Source organism: Pteropus alecto, unplaced genomic scaffold, assembly GCF_000325575.1.
Source record: "Pteropus alecto unplaced genomic scaffold, ASM32557v1 scaffold202, whole genome shotgun sequence".
Classification (NCBI taxonomy): domain Eukaryota; kingdom Metazoa; phylum Chordata; class Mammalia; order Chiroptera; family Pteropodidae; genus Pteropus; species Pteropus alecto.
Window position 1 is genome coordinate 1422202 of NW_006432451.1, and position 17548 is coordinate 1439749.

Genomic DNA, 17548 nt, shown 5'->3' on the forward strand with positions numbered 1-17548 from the left:
GCTAATGTCTATGATTCATTCAGGAACGTCTGGAGCATCCTCTTTCGAAAGGCACTGCTCCGCTAGCCATTAGTTACATTCTGTCATTGAGAATTGTCTCCGTTTGGGTCAGGGTCCCCAGTTGTCCACGTTGCATCTTGTTACCACAGGCATCGCAGCGTGGAACACAGAAAAGATGGGAGGCCCTGGTGTCAGATGCACCTGTGCTTCACTCCTGGCTCCACCCCTTTCTGGAGGTGGGACCTGGAGCAAGTTGCTTAACCTCTGTCTCTGTGCCTCATTTCCTGCATATGTAATATGGAGATAACACCTACCTTGTAGTGGGGCAAAAGAAGATGGGGAGGTAATATGCCTGGTGCGTAGTAAGTGCTTGATAAATATCATTTTACAGCGTCATCCAGAGTGTTTGAGGTCTGGCTGGCCATTCCCCCATTTCAGTTAATATTTGCAACAGGAAACATTTATTAGATGCCGGGCAACAAACCAGGTGCAGGTGGTGGGGAGAGAGGGAGAGATGGTCAGAAGAACAGAGCTTCACCTAAACACCAGCTGGAACTAGGGAGTTTGCAGCCTGGGAGGGGAGATTCACACGCATGAATAATCCTAACAGGAAACAGTGAGAGGTATCTGTGAGAAAAAAAAAAGGGAGTTCAGGGGAAAGTTACAGCCATGTTTGGCTAAAGCACTTTGATAGCTCATTGGATTTTTAAAAATGGAATTTGACTAAACATAAGCCATCTGGCTAAGGGGTGTATGAAGCGGAGAAGAGAAGGGTGTGGGTCGGAAGGAACTTCAGAGATCATTGGGCTCAACCTCATTATTCTATGGAAAGGGGCGGAATCATAGCACTAGACCCCAGTGCAGTGGGAGTGTCCACTTGGAGCAGCTGGGCCTCAGTGAAGCCCAAGGGCCATAGTACCTGGGTCCAGCAGCAAAGATTGTGACGTAAGCAAAGGCACGGAGGGAGGCCAGAATGAGCAGGTCAGTCCAGGTCCTGGGTAGCCGGGAGACGTAATAAAGGGCTATTTATAAAGGAGTAAGCGGGGTTTAGGGAACCAATGAGAGGTGATGAGTCATGGGTCTGGCAACAGTGGGAGGCCATTATTACTCCCAGACTGAGGAGGTAAGGGGGAAAGGGGTTCTCCCAGTGGGGCTCCCAGACAGGAGCAGGGGCCCTCAGTGGAGGGACATGGTCAGCCCGGACAACCTCAGTCTCTTCCCACCCCCAGCGCCTCCCATTGGTGGAACCCCACTGGAAGACCCAGGGGTGGCCTTGACGTAGTCTACACGGGTCAGCCTCCCAGGCACAGAGCAGGGTGGGAAAGGGCAGGAGTGGATCCAGAGGAGCAAACAGAGACCTCAGAACAGACAGCAAGCAGATGAGCAAGGCTGACGTTTAGAACGTGAGGCTGGCAAGATACGAGAAGAGGCAACGGAAGGGAGCTCATGGCTGTCGGGCTGAGGACAGGTGGGGTCATGGGGTGAGAATTCAGAGCAAGAAGATCCCTAGAGATGAAGGAGACTGATCCCATTTACAAGAGGCAATCAGCACCATGCCCAGCCTTCAGGGGTAACAGTGGCGGAGCTCAGCCACATGGGTACTGTTAGAGATGGGGAGAATTCTCCACCTTTTCGAGTTCTTGGACTAATAATAAAATTGACACAAGACCAGATTCAGATTAATGGGAGAAAAAACAATTTGATATGTGTGCATGGGAGATCATAAATGACGATGCTCTCCAAAATGATGAACCAGCCATCTTTTTGTACTTTTTAGGCAAAAAAACAAAAAACAAAAAACAATAAATTTGTGAGGAAATGACAGGACAAAGATACTTAGGTTTGGGTGCTCATTACTGAGAAATCTAAACTGAGTTTGGGCTTGGGTAGTAAGTTAGTAAAGGAGTAACAGCTTTATTTATGTAAAATTTTTTGGCCCTGGATTCCCTAACTCTAGTGATAAGAGTTTCTCAGCCCCGCTGAAGCAAGGATGGCACCTTTCGCAAGGGAGAATTATCTTCTGCATTCCAGGACTTTAATTCCAAGTAATCAATAATAAATATGCCATTGTGGGATATTTCGGGGCAGCCTCCCCTGGGCCCCAACAGTACCCCTAGGACACAGGCTTCAAGCTATTTCTGGAGAAGGAAAGATGCACTCAAATATATCCAGGTCCTACTTCTTTGCCCGATTCTCTGTGACTTGCAAAGTATTGGGAATGGAGAATTTAAAGAAAAATCTGGATCCATCTTTAGGGAACTGTCCCTGGGATGGAAGACTACCTTTGCAAGTAAACAGAAACTGATTATCACTACTCTACCTGCTAGTTCATTGCAAAATGCCCATTAGCGGACTCTTGGCAGAGAGATAATAATCCTATGACCAGAGGGAGTCAAGTGCAGGCACAGCAGTTTCTCCAGGCAGGCCCAGGCCCTGGGTTTGCACAAGGCTGCAGAACAATGAAAGCTGCCAGGTTTCAGCTGATTTTAACCAGTTGGGTCATTTTAATGTCTTCTGAGACAGCTCCATCTTCCCGGCACCGAAATCTGTCACCACATTTTAGGAAAATTGACTCAAGATGTAATTTTAGCCCAGGAAATCAGCACTATTTGCATCAAGGCTTGCTAGGGCCTTTTGCATATCCCAGGGAAGGCATGATTGCCAGGTAGGAAGAGTCCTAGAAGCGCCTTTTCTGGGAAGGGGGACATAAGAGGGAAGGCTTCTTGGTTCCCCATTTGAAAAGTGTTTGGAGTGATCCTTGCCTTTCCTTTGCCAGGTGCCTGTCCTGGCCTAGGGCCCCCTGGAAGGGTAGAGATGGGTATCCTGGAATCTTGCGGTGTCCCGCTGATTGACTCACACACACCACCTGCAGGGCACGTGGCCCCAGCCAGCTCGCCGGTCCCTGCCAGAGTGCTCTGGTGCTCCGTCCATTTCTGGGCAACCTGGGCCTTTTGCATATTTTAACACCAGCTGGAAATGACAGTTCATCTCTACACATTTGGAATGATATCCTCAGAGCACCTTGATGTGTGCCTCCACATAACTTTTACTCAGTGCGCATGTGTTGGGCACCTACTGTGTGACAGGGACAATGCTGAGGACATAGAGGGAGACCAGAAGTGTCTACAATCCGGCAGAGCTCACTTCCAGGGAGGTAACAATAACAGCAATAGTAATGCTAACATTAGACGCTTGTATAACAGTAACATGCCAGACTCTGTTCTAAGCATTTACATATAGTAACTCATTTAATCCTCACAACAACCCTGTGAAGGAAGTATTATTATTATTGTTATTATTATTATTGTTATTGGCCCCATTTCACGGAGGAGGAAACTGAAGCACAGAGAGGCTAAAATGAAAGTGGTTTCTAGAACATAACTTTGTTATAACCCATCCCATATTTCTCCATCTGGTTCCTAAGGACATCATGAATAACAGTCATCCAACGAATGCCTTGTCAGAAGAGGCCCTGAACTTGATGTCTAAAACCCTGAGTTCCTATCCCATTTCTGATATTTAATATGTGACCTGGGTGAGGTATTTACTTTCTCCAAGTCTCAACTTACTCATATGTAAAATGGGGTAAGGAGACCTTGGGAAGACTAAGATAATGCTAGTGAAAATGCCTGCAAATTTCAACTGCAATGTGACATTGCCCAGCTTGAGCACTTGGGTGTACCATCACAGGGGGAACGCCCACAGTTGGAGACCCTGTGAACTGAACCAAGTCTGCCCTCACGAAGGGTACATACAGAGTTACAGCTATCATTCCTGAATATTCAGGCTTCCTTTAAAACCTGAGTCCTCTCCTCAGCCTGGTCCTCCAGGACCTAGAGTCCAAGGAGTGAGGGCTTCCAGGAAGAGAGGGGCTTGAAGGGAAGTATCCCAACCCTGTATGGAAGGGTCCCTCATCAGGGGCTTTTCCAGGAAAGGCCAGACCCAGGGATACCATCAGTGCTGTGTCATGTCCAACAGAGCACTGTGGCATGGCACACAGGCCCAGTGTGGGACCCCCCCGACTCCCTGCCTCTCCAGAGCCTTTGTTCCTTCCTGGTGTCATCCGGGGCATCTCCTCTCAGTCTGCCCATGAAACCCTGCCTCTTTGGGTGGTGGCCTTTTTGGCTCCTGTCCCCTTCCAGATCCCGTCATCCTCCCTGCTCTGGCTTTGAAGGTCACCCCATGCTCACCTCTGGTAGCCAGTGTCCCTTCTCTCCCCACTAGCTTCTCCTGAACAGAAAAAGGGCTTTTCCTTGGTTCCAGTGGCTCTCAAAACCGCAGCTCAAGGATTCACCTGTTCTTAAAGCCTCAACTTCTCAGCCTGGTGTTAAAGCCTCTCCCTCTTTGACTACCATCAAAATGGCCACAGGAAAGGAACCACTGATTTGGCCCCTGTTGTGTGCTCTGCTGGCTCATCCCTAATGCTGCATTGACCTGTAGGGGGATGTTATTGGCCCACATCACAGATAGAAACTGAGGCTGGGAAAGTTGAAGCAGCTTATGCAAGACCACAGAGCTCATCAGTGCAGGGTTGGGACTCACGTATGTTATATGAAGCCACTTCACCCTGGTTGGTTGTCCATAGATGTTGGGCCTTTTGGGCAGATGCCAGCAGCCTTCCACCATCAGAGGTGGGTGCAGGCACAGCTCTGCTTCCACATAACCTCGACACTGGGACCTACCCAACCGTGAAAGCAGGACTTGGGCCGATTTCTGCCACATGCCCCAGTATGTTAGGTTGAACTGTATGAATCTGCAATTTGAAAGTGTTGGAAATTCATATGGCCTAGTGGTTAGATTAGATATTAACCTACTATGAGCAAGTGGCCTCCAGTCACACAAGCTCAGTGAGGTCCTGGGGTCTGCCTCTTGCCTGAAAGGCTCAGTGGAGGCAGGCTAAGGGACGCTGCTCCAGCATTGGTGAGGATCAGGCCACTGCAGTCTCCGGAGGGAGAGCCAGAGGGCATCAGAAGCCCAGACCTACTCCCAAGGTGTGAGGTTGCTAGTCTTGGCAGATTCTTACTCCCAAGGCATGAGGTTGCTGGTCTTGGCAGATTCTTATACCCTGCTTGTGCAAGTGCTTAAGTACTTCTTTGATACTTCCAACCATCCTTGAGTTCTCTCCGCATCTTCCAGTTGGCTGTGAAAAATCATTGCTAACATCCTTCTGTTAATAGAGTTTTCCATTGCCCATGAGATGATGTATTTGAGGTGAGGCCTCCTAGTTAGCATCTTTCAAATGTAATTCTCATGCCTAGGATGGATAAAACTCATTAAATACTAATTTAAAGTAATATTATAGACAAAAGAACAAGACCCAAGCTCTTTGACTCTAAGCTTTTCCCACCCTGCCTCTTGGCCTGTTACCTGCCTTCTTCCCTAGCTCTGTCCCTCTCCCTACATCCAAACAGTCTTCCCACCCTCATTCTTCTGTTCCTCCAAAGGAAATCTTCCAGCAATGCCCATGCCTTTATCTGACTGATCCACTGTCAGCTCTCTCTGAGTACCCCAGCCACCCTCTCCCAGCAGCCAAGATTATTTCCGATGATTCTGTTCAAGAATCAGAGAATCAAGGATTCAACCAAAATGTACAGAATAGGCATCCTTTACTAAGTGCCTGTCGTGTGCTCAGTATCTCATACTCATCATTTCTCATCCTCATAACAATTCTGCAAGCAGGTACAGGTTATCCCCAGACCCGGAGAGGTGAAGAAACTGGCCCTAGGTGACTCGGCTAGGAAACCAAGGTTCTCTCTCTATTGAACCACAGAGGAGGGGTGGTACCTTGGGTAGTTCTTGGGAGTCAGACAGACCTGGTTTTGTGTCAGGACCCTGATACTTAGAGCTCTATGACCTTGCACTAGACACTTATCCTCTCTGAGCCTCAGTTTCCTCACATGTAAAGTGGGTGACTAGCAATACATACCTGCTAAATAGTCGAAGGATTAGAGAGAACATAGGATAACTTGGAGGAGCCAGGTCAGCACTTGGTAAAAGAAAGCTCTTGTTGATAGTATCGATTCGCTCTGGGTGCAGGCAATGTACTAGGCAGTTTAAACGCTTTATCTCAGCTCATTCTATAGATAGGAGCATGGAGGCCAAGATAAGGGAAGTGACGTTGAATAAGACACTCTGGTATCCTCTAGGGTGTAAAGCTATAACAAGGAGTTTCCTGTCCTCAGAGACCTTACAAGGAGCTGGGGAGACCAGAGAGACATAGAAGGATTTAAAAGCCTCGTGTTCTTCATCTTGATGAGAGTGTTGGAATAGATCCTCTCAGTGGCCTCCAAGTTCCAGACCACAACTAGACCAAGAACCTCCCAAGGAGTCGAGATGTGATTCTCAGCACTTCACAGAAGAGAGAGACCCAAGAGGGCTGGAGAGGCTTCCTGGGGAAGGTTACACCAGACCTGGGACTTGAAGGACAGTGTGAGGAAGGAAGTGCATGCTAGGAATGGGGCCTGACATGAGCGAAGCCTAGAGGTGGAAATGCCCTGTGTGCCATGAGATGGAGGTGACGCAGCTGATTTCAGTCCAGAATGTTGGAGATTGGCAAGAGGTTAGCTCGGGAAGGGAGGGTGGCACCCCACCAGGAACTTTGTTGGGAGGACAAAGTCTTAGATTTCATCAGTCACTGAACAAGCATTTATTGACCACTTTATATGCTGTTCACTGACCTGGGCACATAATGGAGTACAAGAAAGGCAGAGTCCCTGCTCTGGAGAGCCTTAGTGTAATCAGCAAAGAAATTGGATAATTTCAGGTACTGATTGATAAGTGCTGTAAAAAAGTGTAATGAGATGGAGAGTGACCAGGGAGAATAGGCCTGCTTGAGTTAGGGGGGTCGAGTGAGGCCTTTCTGAGGAGCTGGTGATACTGAAATTGAGTCCTAAGTAGTGCCATGCATAAGTCTGGGCAGGGGTGTGTTCCAGGTTGCAGGAGCAGCAAGTGCAAAGGCCCTGAGGTGGGAACAGGCTCACTACACTCTAAGAACAAAAAGAAGGCCACTGTAGTTTGAGTGGTGTGAAGAATGAGGACAGTGTAGATAATGCGGTCACAGGGGTTGGCAGGGGCAGATCCCCTAGGGCTTCATAGGCCATGTAGGAGTTCAGACACTGCTCTAAGTGTGATGGGAAGCTATCTGAGGGTTTTGAACAGGGGAGTGATGCAGCCAAGTGTGTGTTTCAGAAAGATACCTCTGGCCATTGTGTGCAGAGTAGATTTCAGGAGAAAGGGCAAAAGCGGTTGGTAGTTTTGTGGAGGTCCTGGGATGAGATGGAGGTGAGCAAGGGCAGTGGGGATCCAGTTTGTCCAATGGCCAGGAGCTTAATTCTGAAATGAAATAACCGTCCTCACACAAATTGAGCTCAATTTGGGATCCCTGATGACCAATATAGGACCTGGCTCCAGCCATATGACATAGACCTTTATCAAAAGATTTAAAGTAATGAATGGATTCTTATTATTACTAAAGCCCAATGCAGGGTACAGGGCTCTCTGGGAGGTAGGCTCCAAGGTGAGCATGGGGTTGGCTTTTGGACTCTCCCCTTTTTGCAGAAAGGAGTCTGCCTCTGCAAAGAATGGCCCCTCTTAGGCCTCAGGTAGCTGGGGCAGCCTTTAGTGGTCTCTGCTCTCATCGTGCAGCTGAATTTCCAGGGCCCAGACTCCTTGTCAGGAGCTGGCAGGCCAGGACCAAGGCCTGGCTTGGGGAGCAGATGGGTCCTGGGCACCTACTCACAGTCTTAGGGTTATGGCTTTGGAACCCGCTTCGGCACAGTGAGGCAGTGTCATGATGTCCCTCCAAATCCTGACTCTGCCACTTCTGATGGCTTTTCATTGGGCTGAGGTGGGGACTAAATGACAGAATCACTCAGCACAGTGTCCAGCTATGCCCAATACTTGTAAATATTATTATCATGCAATACCATCAGACAAAGCTGGGAGAAGGCTCTGTCCCTTGCGCTGCCACTCCTTCAGTTGGATGACTGATGTTCCTACTGCCTTGTGCAGTCTCCACATCAGCAGCACCCCGTTACCCACTTGGCTCTCACCACACTCCAGATGAGGAAACAGGGTACGGAGGGAGACCTTGCTTCACCCATCGACTCAGTTAGAAAGTGGCAGAGCTGGAGTATGACATGGTCTTCTGAGTCTGGTTCCCTGCTCCTCCCATCTGCCTAGGCCCTGCCTTTCAGAGTGGGCTTATCTAGCTGCAGGGTTTGATGTGGCACCTTAGGGGCCAGCCGTGACTCTGTACTGGCTCCTGCTACCCCTTCCCCCATTCAGCCAGAGGGGCTTGTTAGTTTTGGGTAATATAGTAGACAGGAGCCCAAGATTTCATTTGAAGAAAAGTTCAGGGCCAGGTCTCTCAATGGCTGATAAATCTACTTACTCTTTTGTGTTAGCGTCCAGGTACATTTTATAGTCGTGGTTGAGCTCTTGAGAGTGTGGGCTATGAAGTCAAGGTGACTGGGTTCAAATCTGGCCTACCACCTTCCCAGCTAGGACTCTTGTGCAAGTACTAAGGCTCAGAAGCCTGCTGTGAGAATTAGATGGGCTAAAGTACCTGGCATGTAGAAAATGTTCAATTATGACTCTTATAAGAAGCCCTAAGTAAGAAACCAGTGCTTTACCCCGAAGAAGGAACCACCGGTGGTATTTCAGACATCCTGATGCCATTTGGTAGGAGCTGTAGATGTTTTGGGGTACACTGGGGGGACAAATGCCTTTAGGGTGGGGCTGGCTCCCCACCCTCCCCTGCCAGGTCTGCAGCCAAACTCAAGGCTCAGCTGCCCAGGCTGGACCAAGGGACAGGCTGATGGGAAATGTTTTGCCAGCAGCTTGGCAGCCAGGCTCATTGGTAAAAGGGTTATTTCTCCAGGAGCCAGGATGATTTAACAGATTATCTGGAACAATGGCTAATTAGAAATTAAACTTTCGGGCTGGAGCCTTTTATTATATGCTTGGTTACATTTCACAGGCCACTGCTGGCTTCTGGGGCCAGAGAGGGAACCTTCTCTGTCCAGGCCTGGGCGTTGGGAAGGCCTTTGGAGCCTCGGTCTCCTCATTCATCTGAGTCCTTCCTCACCTGGAGGCCTTAACAAAACATGAAGTGGTCTGGGAGGCAGAAGGCCAAGAAGTCATGGTTTGCTCTGTGTGACTTTAGGCAAGCTCCTTTCTTACTCTGGGCCTGGTTTTCCTTACTCTACAGAATCTTAGTCCCCTCCAGTGAGAACTTTCCAGACCCTAGATGGTGGCAGGTACCTGGCATGGAAACAGGTCCTCTATGCCCCTCTCTGTAACCCAAGCCTTTATTCCAGGTGCCCAGGCCTCGGGCCCTTCTCCTCCCCAGCCCTAGGTGCTCACCAGGGCCCCGCTCCTAGAGCCAGCAAATTCCCTTTTCCTATTTCTGTTTAAGTCGGATAGCTTTCTAGCCTCTAATTTTAATCACGGTGAATATGATTCAGGAGGTGCCAGGGCTGGGCTCTGCAGCAGGACTTTTAGAATCCCCAATAAAGGAGCCATCAATAATACATGAAAATTATGGGGGAGCTCCTGCAGGGGAAGGGTGTGCGCTTTGAGGTAGAGAGCAGTCTGTCAGCTCTGGCCTCCTTCTGTCCGGGTCTGCACAGCCTCTGGGGGCTTTGCAGCTGTGGGGGAGGTCTCCGAGGCTTCATCCAGCTGTAATTTATAAAAAAGCAAGAGCCGCTTAAATCAGGGGACTTTAAGATTGTTCAGGCTTGTAGAGCCACCCACTCATTACTGAGGCAGAGACGGTGGCAAACACTACAGGACGCAGGGCCTCTATCACTCCTGGGAGCCATGGTCCCCTTCCCGACTGCTGGGTGCCTCTGGGAGGGCCTTCTGGCCTCCTGGAGCTCCGTTCTTTTGTCTGTAAAGTGGGGAATGACAATAATATCGGCTCCTCAAGATCAGTGGGGGTTTAAATGAGATCTTGGGTGTGTGGAAGTGTTTTGAAGATGAGAAGTCATGTTACAAAGAGGAAGGAGGAGGAGGATTTGATAGTAGGAAGAAACCCCAGAGAGAAGCATTTGACAGGCTTCTGGGAGAACAGGGCACTGCTCAGGGCCCCAGCCACTCTGACCTCAGCTCTTCTCATGGCCCTTTTCCTAATTAGCTGTGTGACCTCTGTCAGAACACCTCCACCCACTTCTCTGCCTCTCTTTTCTCATTGGTTGAGAGGATTTGGTTCCTACCAGCTCTAAAATCTTTAGGTTCTAGGTCAACTTGTTAATCACTGAATGTTTATGAAAATCATAGGAGGGACCAACACTCTTGTTGTGTGTGTGTGTGTGTGTGTAGGGGTTGGAGGTGGGTTGGGGTTGAGCAGAGGTATAGATCAGGGATACTCACCTGTGCCACCTGACTTGTAGAACTACCAAGATCCCACAGGAAGAGTCAACAAGGTGAAAGGGACGATAAGCGTGTGTAGGGGTTGGAGGTGGGTTGGGGTTGAGCAGAGGTATAGGTCAGGGATACTCACCTGTGCCACCTGACTTGTAGAACTACCAAGATCCCACAGGAAGAGTCAACAAGGTGAAAGGGACGATAAGCACTGAAGAAGTTCAGAGGCTGGTCTGGGAGTGGGAAAGCAACATGAGTAAAGACTAGATAGGACATAGTTCTAGCCTATTTGTAGTATTAACCTCTTATTGGTTAGTGACTACATCGACTCCTTATTGATTTGGAGCCGGATTTGCCTGGGTTCAGATCCTCTTCCTACCACCCACTCTCTGTGTGACCTTGGGAAATTCACTCTTTGAGTTTTATCATAGTTAATTTATCTGTAAAATGAGGATAATAATAATACTGCCTCATGAGGTTGTTATGAAGATTAAACGAGTTAATATGTGAAAAACACTTAGTGTCTGGCACACAGTAGGGCTACCCGAGGGTTATTATATATATTGAAGACTAGCTATGCAGCAGACTCAGACACTGTGCAGTACTTTATGCACATTCCCTTCTATCCTTCCCCTGGGGAAGGAATGATTTGCCCCGTTTTAGCAATGAGGAAATGTAGCCTCTGAAAGGTTTTCCATGTTGTCGCATGAAAATAATAAGCAGGAGAACCCTGGCCAATGGGGATCCTGGGCCACTGGCCTGGCCACCCCTCTACATCGCCCTTGTTCGGGTTCCCAGTGAGCCCAGCCATGAGCATTGGCAGGGAATTGACCAGGATGTTGGGCGACTTCCCTGATCTGTTTTCAGTAGCTTCCAGTGGGTGGGTTGTGAGGAAGAAGTAGGGTTCCAGATATTAGAAATCTGGAAGCAACAGACAGAGCCTCTTCCCATGCCATACCTCCTAGCCAGGAAGTCTGTGTGTCTGAGCAGGGGCCGAATGGGCCAAAGGAGCCTCAGTCCCCCTACTCTCACTAAGCAGCCCTGTTGCCCCAGGGCTCCTCCCACCTCCCCTCTGCTGCCAGGGGCCAGAGGGAATTGTCTTCACACCTTCTCTAAGCAAACTTATACCTTCCATTGGCTTTTTTCTAACTGGCCTGAGCATTTCTGGGTGTGGTAGGGAGCCCACAGGACGTTAACGGAGTAGCTGGTTTGTAAGAGCAAAGGGCCAGCCCTGCATTTTCCCCTCAGCCTTACCCTGTGTGTGTCTGGAGAGAAACCACTTAGAGCTGGGGCTTCCAGGGGACTCAAGCCCGAGGAACCCCTTTAGGCAAGTACAGAAAACTTCTCAGTCATAGAACATGAGCAGGAAATATTTGCGGTTAGGGACAGCAACATCTTAGAGACAAGGCTGAGTTCAGAGACAGGAGATACATACTCCCTGGGTGGCTGGGCCAGGGTTTGGGATTTAGAAAGAACCAGAGTGCTGAATCACAAATCTACAGAGCACATATAATGTCCCAGGCTCTCTTCTAAGTATAATATGTAAATTAAATCATTTAAACCTCCAACAACCCTGTGACATGTGGATAAATGATCATTCTCATATTACAGAAGAGGAAATAGGCACAGAGAAGTGAAGGGATTTGCCCAAAGTCACACAGCCAGTGAGTAGCAGCAGATCCAGGATTTGAATGCAGAAAGCCTCACTCCAGACAGCTCTATAAACTACTTCACTTTACTGCTTTATGTGGGAAACCCCAAGATCTGCCTTCAACACTAGAATCAGTGGTTCTAAAAGCTTTCTGAAGACATGCTTCCCTTTGAGAAACTGATAAAAGCCATGGTTCCTCTCCCCCGAAAGTGCAGACGTGAACAGACAGACATTTGCATTCAATTTCAGTTATAAACACACTTACTTTAAGCTGGTTAAGAGCCTCAAACCCTGACTCTAATCGAGCAATTGCTCTTCCCTGCTGGGTGCTCACCCTGGCACCTGTGTGGATGGATGGGCCAGGAGGACTTCTTTTTATGAAGTGGAGGCTGAGGTGGGAGCCCTGTTCCCTGAGAGTCCCCACTGGGGCCCTTCAGTGGGACAGCCGTGCTGAGACCTTGCATCCCAGAGGACTGTCATGGACATTGAGTGTCTTGGCTGCATGGGCCAGAGTCACGCACTTTATTGATGACATGAATGTTATGCCGTGGATAAAAAGAAGTGCGTGAGGTGAGAATTGTACTTGGTTTATGTTCCAGTAAGTTGGAAATTGTGTGTGTGCGAATGTGTTTGTGAGAGAGAAAGTATACCAGTCATGGTACTAGCAGGAAAGAGAATTCTACTCAGCTGGTTTTACAAAGAGATGTAATTGATTTCTTCCAATAGTATGTGTGAGGTTGAGGAAACCTGTAAGGGACAGTACAGCATCCAGAGGCCCAGAACCAGCAGGGAGCTGTTCCCACCCCAGGCTTGAAGGGGCAGTGGGAGGAGACAGTACTGTAGTCTGGGTGAGGGGCAGAACCTGGCCCTAAGGGGCAAGCAGCCCCTCCTGGAAGCAAGGTGCTGAGGCTAGGCCATAACAGGAAGAAATACCCCAACCTCTTTCTCCTCCCATGTCCCATCCACCTGTGCCTACAGTCAGCCAAACCCAACGGGGACCCACGGGAAAGGGAACCAGGGTGTTGGAGTTCAAAGGGAAGCAATCTCTCGGAGTATAGAGCAGGGCAGAGAAGGAGCTGGGTAGGTGGGACTCGGTAGTGGGGCAGCAGGACACTCCCCAGCATAGAGAACAAGCCTCTGAATCAGTTCAGGCCTGATTGCCAGCCCTTATGGCCCCGACAGGTCGGGAGGCCCATGTCACCCCACTCCCGATCTTGTAGTTAGATGTGGGGCAGGAAGACTCTACTTGCCTGACCTGGATTCTCACACAGGGCAGTTTGGGGGCCCAGCTGCCCACCTACTCCCATAAATCTCAAGTCTGTGTGATGCAGAGCCCCTGGGAGCCACTTAATTTAGTCCAAAAAGAAGTTTCAATCTTGCCTCCCTTTTGAGGGTCTCACTGGAACTGATGACATGTAATTAATGCTGCTTAATTGATATTCTTGGAGCTTAGTCATGAGGTTTTAGGAGCTCTTGGGAGCATCTTTTATGATATGTCAGGAGATTTTTCCCACTGGGTTTTGTTGCCAGGGACAAGAAGTGAGCTTTTTAGAGGGCAAATACCCTAGTTTTCAGGTTTTTTTCTCATTTGTATTTTCTTTCTTTCTCTCCTCCGGGAGGCTGCTCTGGCCCCTGGGGTCAGGGAGGTCCCCTCATTCTTCCTGATTGCTCAGCCCCTTACTCAATTTCACACCACAGCCCACCTGGTCCACACTTGCTTTCCTACTCTAGGCTCTCTGCATCAGAATCTTGGTAAAACAAAGATTTGGGGGCTTCCCTTCAACTCTGTTGATCAGAGACTTCCTGCGCCCAGGTGTTTGGTGGCCTGTTCCCTAGACTGTGAGCAATGTAAGGCTCCCTCCCATCCTCAGAACCTGGAGTGTGCACAGAGGGGTTCAGAAAGGACCAGAAGGAGAGACAGGCACTTTCAGGGAGCTGGAAAAGTGTTTAGCTCGGATTATGGATGATAAGGGGTAACCCACCCAGCCCTCCTTCCCCAAGTACAGTCAAATCCAATGCCTTTGTGTGCGGCTTCCCACTGCTAATACCTCATCTCTCCAAGTCCTTACCAGCTTGAAAACTCTATACTTCTGTGCAGAACCTAATACAGCCAAATTGATTTTTCAAGAACATCAGTTCGGTTGTATTCCTACCATCATTAATAGGGGAGTAAATTTGGCCTGACAGGGACCTGGTGGCTTCTTGGATTTTTAAAATCCAAGTTTTCGCAATTTTTTTTCTTTGTTATGAGCCCAAGTAATGAAGGCTATAAAACATCTTTAGTAAGTCCCAGGGTTGTAGATTTCACAGTTGTTAAGTAATGCGCACATGTTAATTACTCCTGAGTCCTGATAATTCATCACTGCCCAGCCTGGCTCACTTGCCCTCTTTCCTGCTCTAGGAGATTCTGGGGGCCCGTGGAGTCCCCCTCCCTATCCTGTTTCCAGGGGAACTCCATTTTCTTCTCCAGCAGAAATCAATCTCTAGGGAATTCCCCTCTATTGAAGCTTCAAGTGCCATTTTAAAAGCAGCGCTGTCATCTTCCCTAATGGGTGTTATCCTTGGACTATCTGCAGGCAGTGGGGTGGGGAGGGAGGCTGCACAAAAGAATGCTTGCTCCCTCTGGACTGCGGTTTATCTAAAATCCTGCCAGAGGGATTTTCAAAGGTGTTTGAGGGGAGAGGGCAGTGCACTGAGGAGGGGTGAGGCCCTTCTTTAAGGGAGGGCTCTCTTGAACCTGGGTGTTTACCTGGAATATTCTACAAGGAAGCCATTAGCAGAAAATTTCCTTTTGTCCGAAGACAGAACGTATTAAGAATTAGAAAGAGCAGGAGAAGAAAATGCAGGAACTCTTTTGGAACAAGGGTTATACCTTATAAGATTGTTAATGAATTTAGGGGATGGGGCAGGAACCAAGTCTTATTCAACAGGAAGTCCCCTATTGCCTTGCACACAGTAGAGCTTCTGTAAATGCTTGGAGAGTAAACCTCATCTTTATTTGATTTTCATAATGCTTGAGACCTCCTGCCAGTTACATGAAATAAAAATATAATGGGCTTTGGAGTTAGATATAATCGGGTTTAAATCCCAGCTCTGCCTAGCTGTGGCCCTGGGCGTTACTTAACTTCTCAGATTCTCAGTTTCCTTACTTGTAAATAGGTAGTAGCTCATAGGATTTTTGTGAGAATCGAATGAGATAATGATCTACTTATCCATTGAGCATTCAGTAGGGCCTCAATAAATGTTAGTTTTCTTCCTTCTTCCATCAGTGGTTCTCAACTCCATCTGCACATTAGAATCACCTAGGAAACTTAAAAAAACCACACACACACAGAGTTGTTTAGGCTCCACCAATTGAGATCTGGATTTAATTGGTCTTGGTGGTGCTTGAGCATGGATATTTTTAAAAAGCTCCTATTAAAAGAAACATTTCAAAAAAAGTAAAATCATTAATTCCATACAAATATAAAATGAATGCATGGTAAAGATTTATTTAACTCATTAATTAATGAGGGAACCAGTAAGATGTTACAACTGGTTCAAATACAGCAGGTCGTCAAATAAGGTCTTTTGGTTCAGTGTCGTTTTGTTATAATGTTGATGAGATGCCCTAGGAACTTAATTCTTGTTTATATCCATTAGCCTGTGGTAAAATTTGTTTTGTTATACATCATTTCCCTTAAAGTCACAGAACCTTTTGATGACGTTAAGTGAGGACTTATTGTAATTCAAATAACCGTACACATAGGCAATCAAGAATGCTGAAATGAATGTATCGACAGATGCAAAATTGGTCAATATCCACAGGGTAATAATCAAATAATCTATTGCATTCCACTAAACAAAATTCATTTGCATTTCTATGGATAAGAATCACTTGCATTATTCTATGCCTTCTACAATTTACAGTTGTTACATAGCTCAAAGATAATGAAAGGTGCAGACCTCTATGAAGTCAGATACCTGGACTAATATGTGGAATGGGGCACCCAGTAGTCTGCTTTTTTGTGTATTGCAATATCTTTCACACTTCCCCAGTGATTCTGAGGTGCAGCCAGCGGGGAGGATCCTGCTGGAGTTTGTATATAGCTCTGTTAGCACTGTTATCACACTGTATTGTAGTTATTTATGCGTCATCCCACCAGTGATAGAGAAGTCTCTAAGTACAGGGGTCATATTCTATTTATGTTTGTAGCTCAATACCCAGCACACTGCCTGGCCTACACTAAGTACTTAAAAACTGTTTGTTGATTTAATAATAGAATTGAATTGGATGATAACTCTAGGAAGTAAGTAGGACAAGTAGTGTTCTCCATCTTCTGTTGAGGAAACTGAGGCTTTGAAAGGCTCTGATCAAGTCACACGATTAGCTTGTGATGAAGTTAGGACTCAAAACCCACTCTGCCAGTTCCTCATTGAACAATTTCTGAGTATCCACTGTGTACCAGCCACTGGGAGCAGTGAGCTTCTGCTGTCCTTACCCCCTGGGACTTTACATTTAGTGCAACGTGGCCTAGAATGCATGGGCCAGAATGCCTGGGTTGAACCGTGAAGTCAGCAATTATTAGCCGTGTGACCCTGGACAAAGTACTCAGCTTTTCTGTGCTTTTGTTTTCTCATCTATAAAATGAGGGAAGCCTACCATAAAAGAATTAAATAAGGTAACATGGTACAAAATGTTCAACACAATTCCTGGTGGTAAATCATCCGTGACTGTGAGCCTGCGACTATTAAATAGTGTTGGGTCCTGGGCTGCAAAGATGGGGAGAACTTGGATCCTCCTGCTGCTTCAGAAGCTCAGCCTAGTGGGGTGGAAAGAGCCTCAGTAGATCATTATCAGGGGATGTGGTAATGTAGCGATAGGGATGTGAGGCGGATTGTGGGGGCACAAGGGAAGGGCTGGGAGTCGGAGAGCCAGACTTCTGGGGAGCTGAGTCTTCAAGTGTTAGTAATTGGCCCCCATTGCGGCGGGGGAGGGGGGTGCGGGCATTAAGAGGTTGCTGTAGTGGTTGAGATGAGAAAATGGTGAGACCTGACCAAGGCCACAGCAGAGGAAGAGGGGTCAAGAGAGAGGTTTAGCTGATGGAATTGAGTGGAGCAAGATGTTGATTAGATGAGGGGGTGAAGGCAAGGAGGTGCCAAGTCTCGTAATCCTCAGGGGACCCACACTGCCTAGGGTGGGAGATTTCTCTTGGCAGGTTTCTACCTTAATTAAGGGTAGAAGAGGACACTAGGATATGTCCCAGATAGTGGGGGCCTTGCCGACCACACTTGAGAGGGGCCCATGTGCTAGCATTTTTCTGGGCTGCAGAGCCGCATCAAGGAGGACCAGTACTTAGGATTAATTTTTTGTTTTGGCAATTACTGCCCAAATCAAAAAAAAAAAAAGTGTATATATTAAGAAAGATTAACAACCTATTTAAAATATTTATTTTGCATCTGCCTGTCTTGTTTACTTTGGGGAATATTGTGTCCTCCCTTCATAGAGCGTAAAGTACAGTGCTTTTGTGCTTTATCTTTTAGCCCCATTTT

General features: G+C 47.7%; 1 protein-coding gene across 1 annotated transcript in view; it reads left to right on the top strand.

Moving 5' to 3' along the window:
- Nucleotides 1-17548, top strand: part of CPNE5 (copine 5) — an 88487-nt gene that overhangs the window by 16112 nt on the left and 54827 nt on the right. The gene's annotated exons all lie outside the window — the stretch shown is intronic.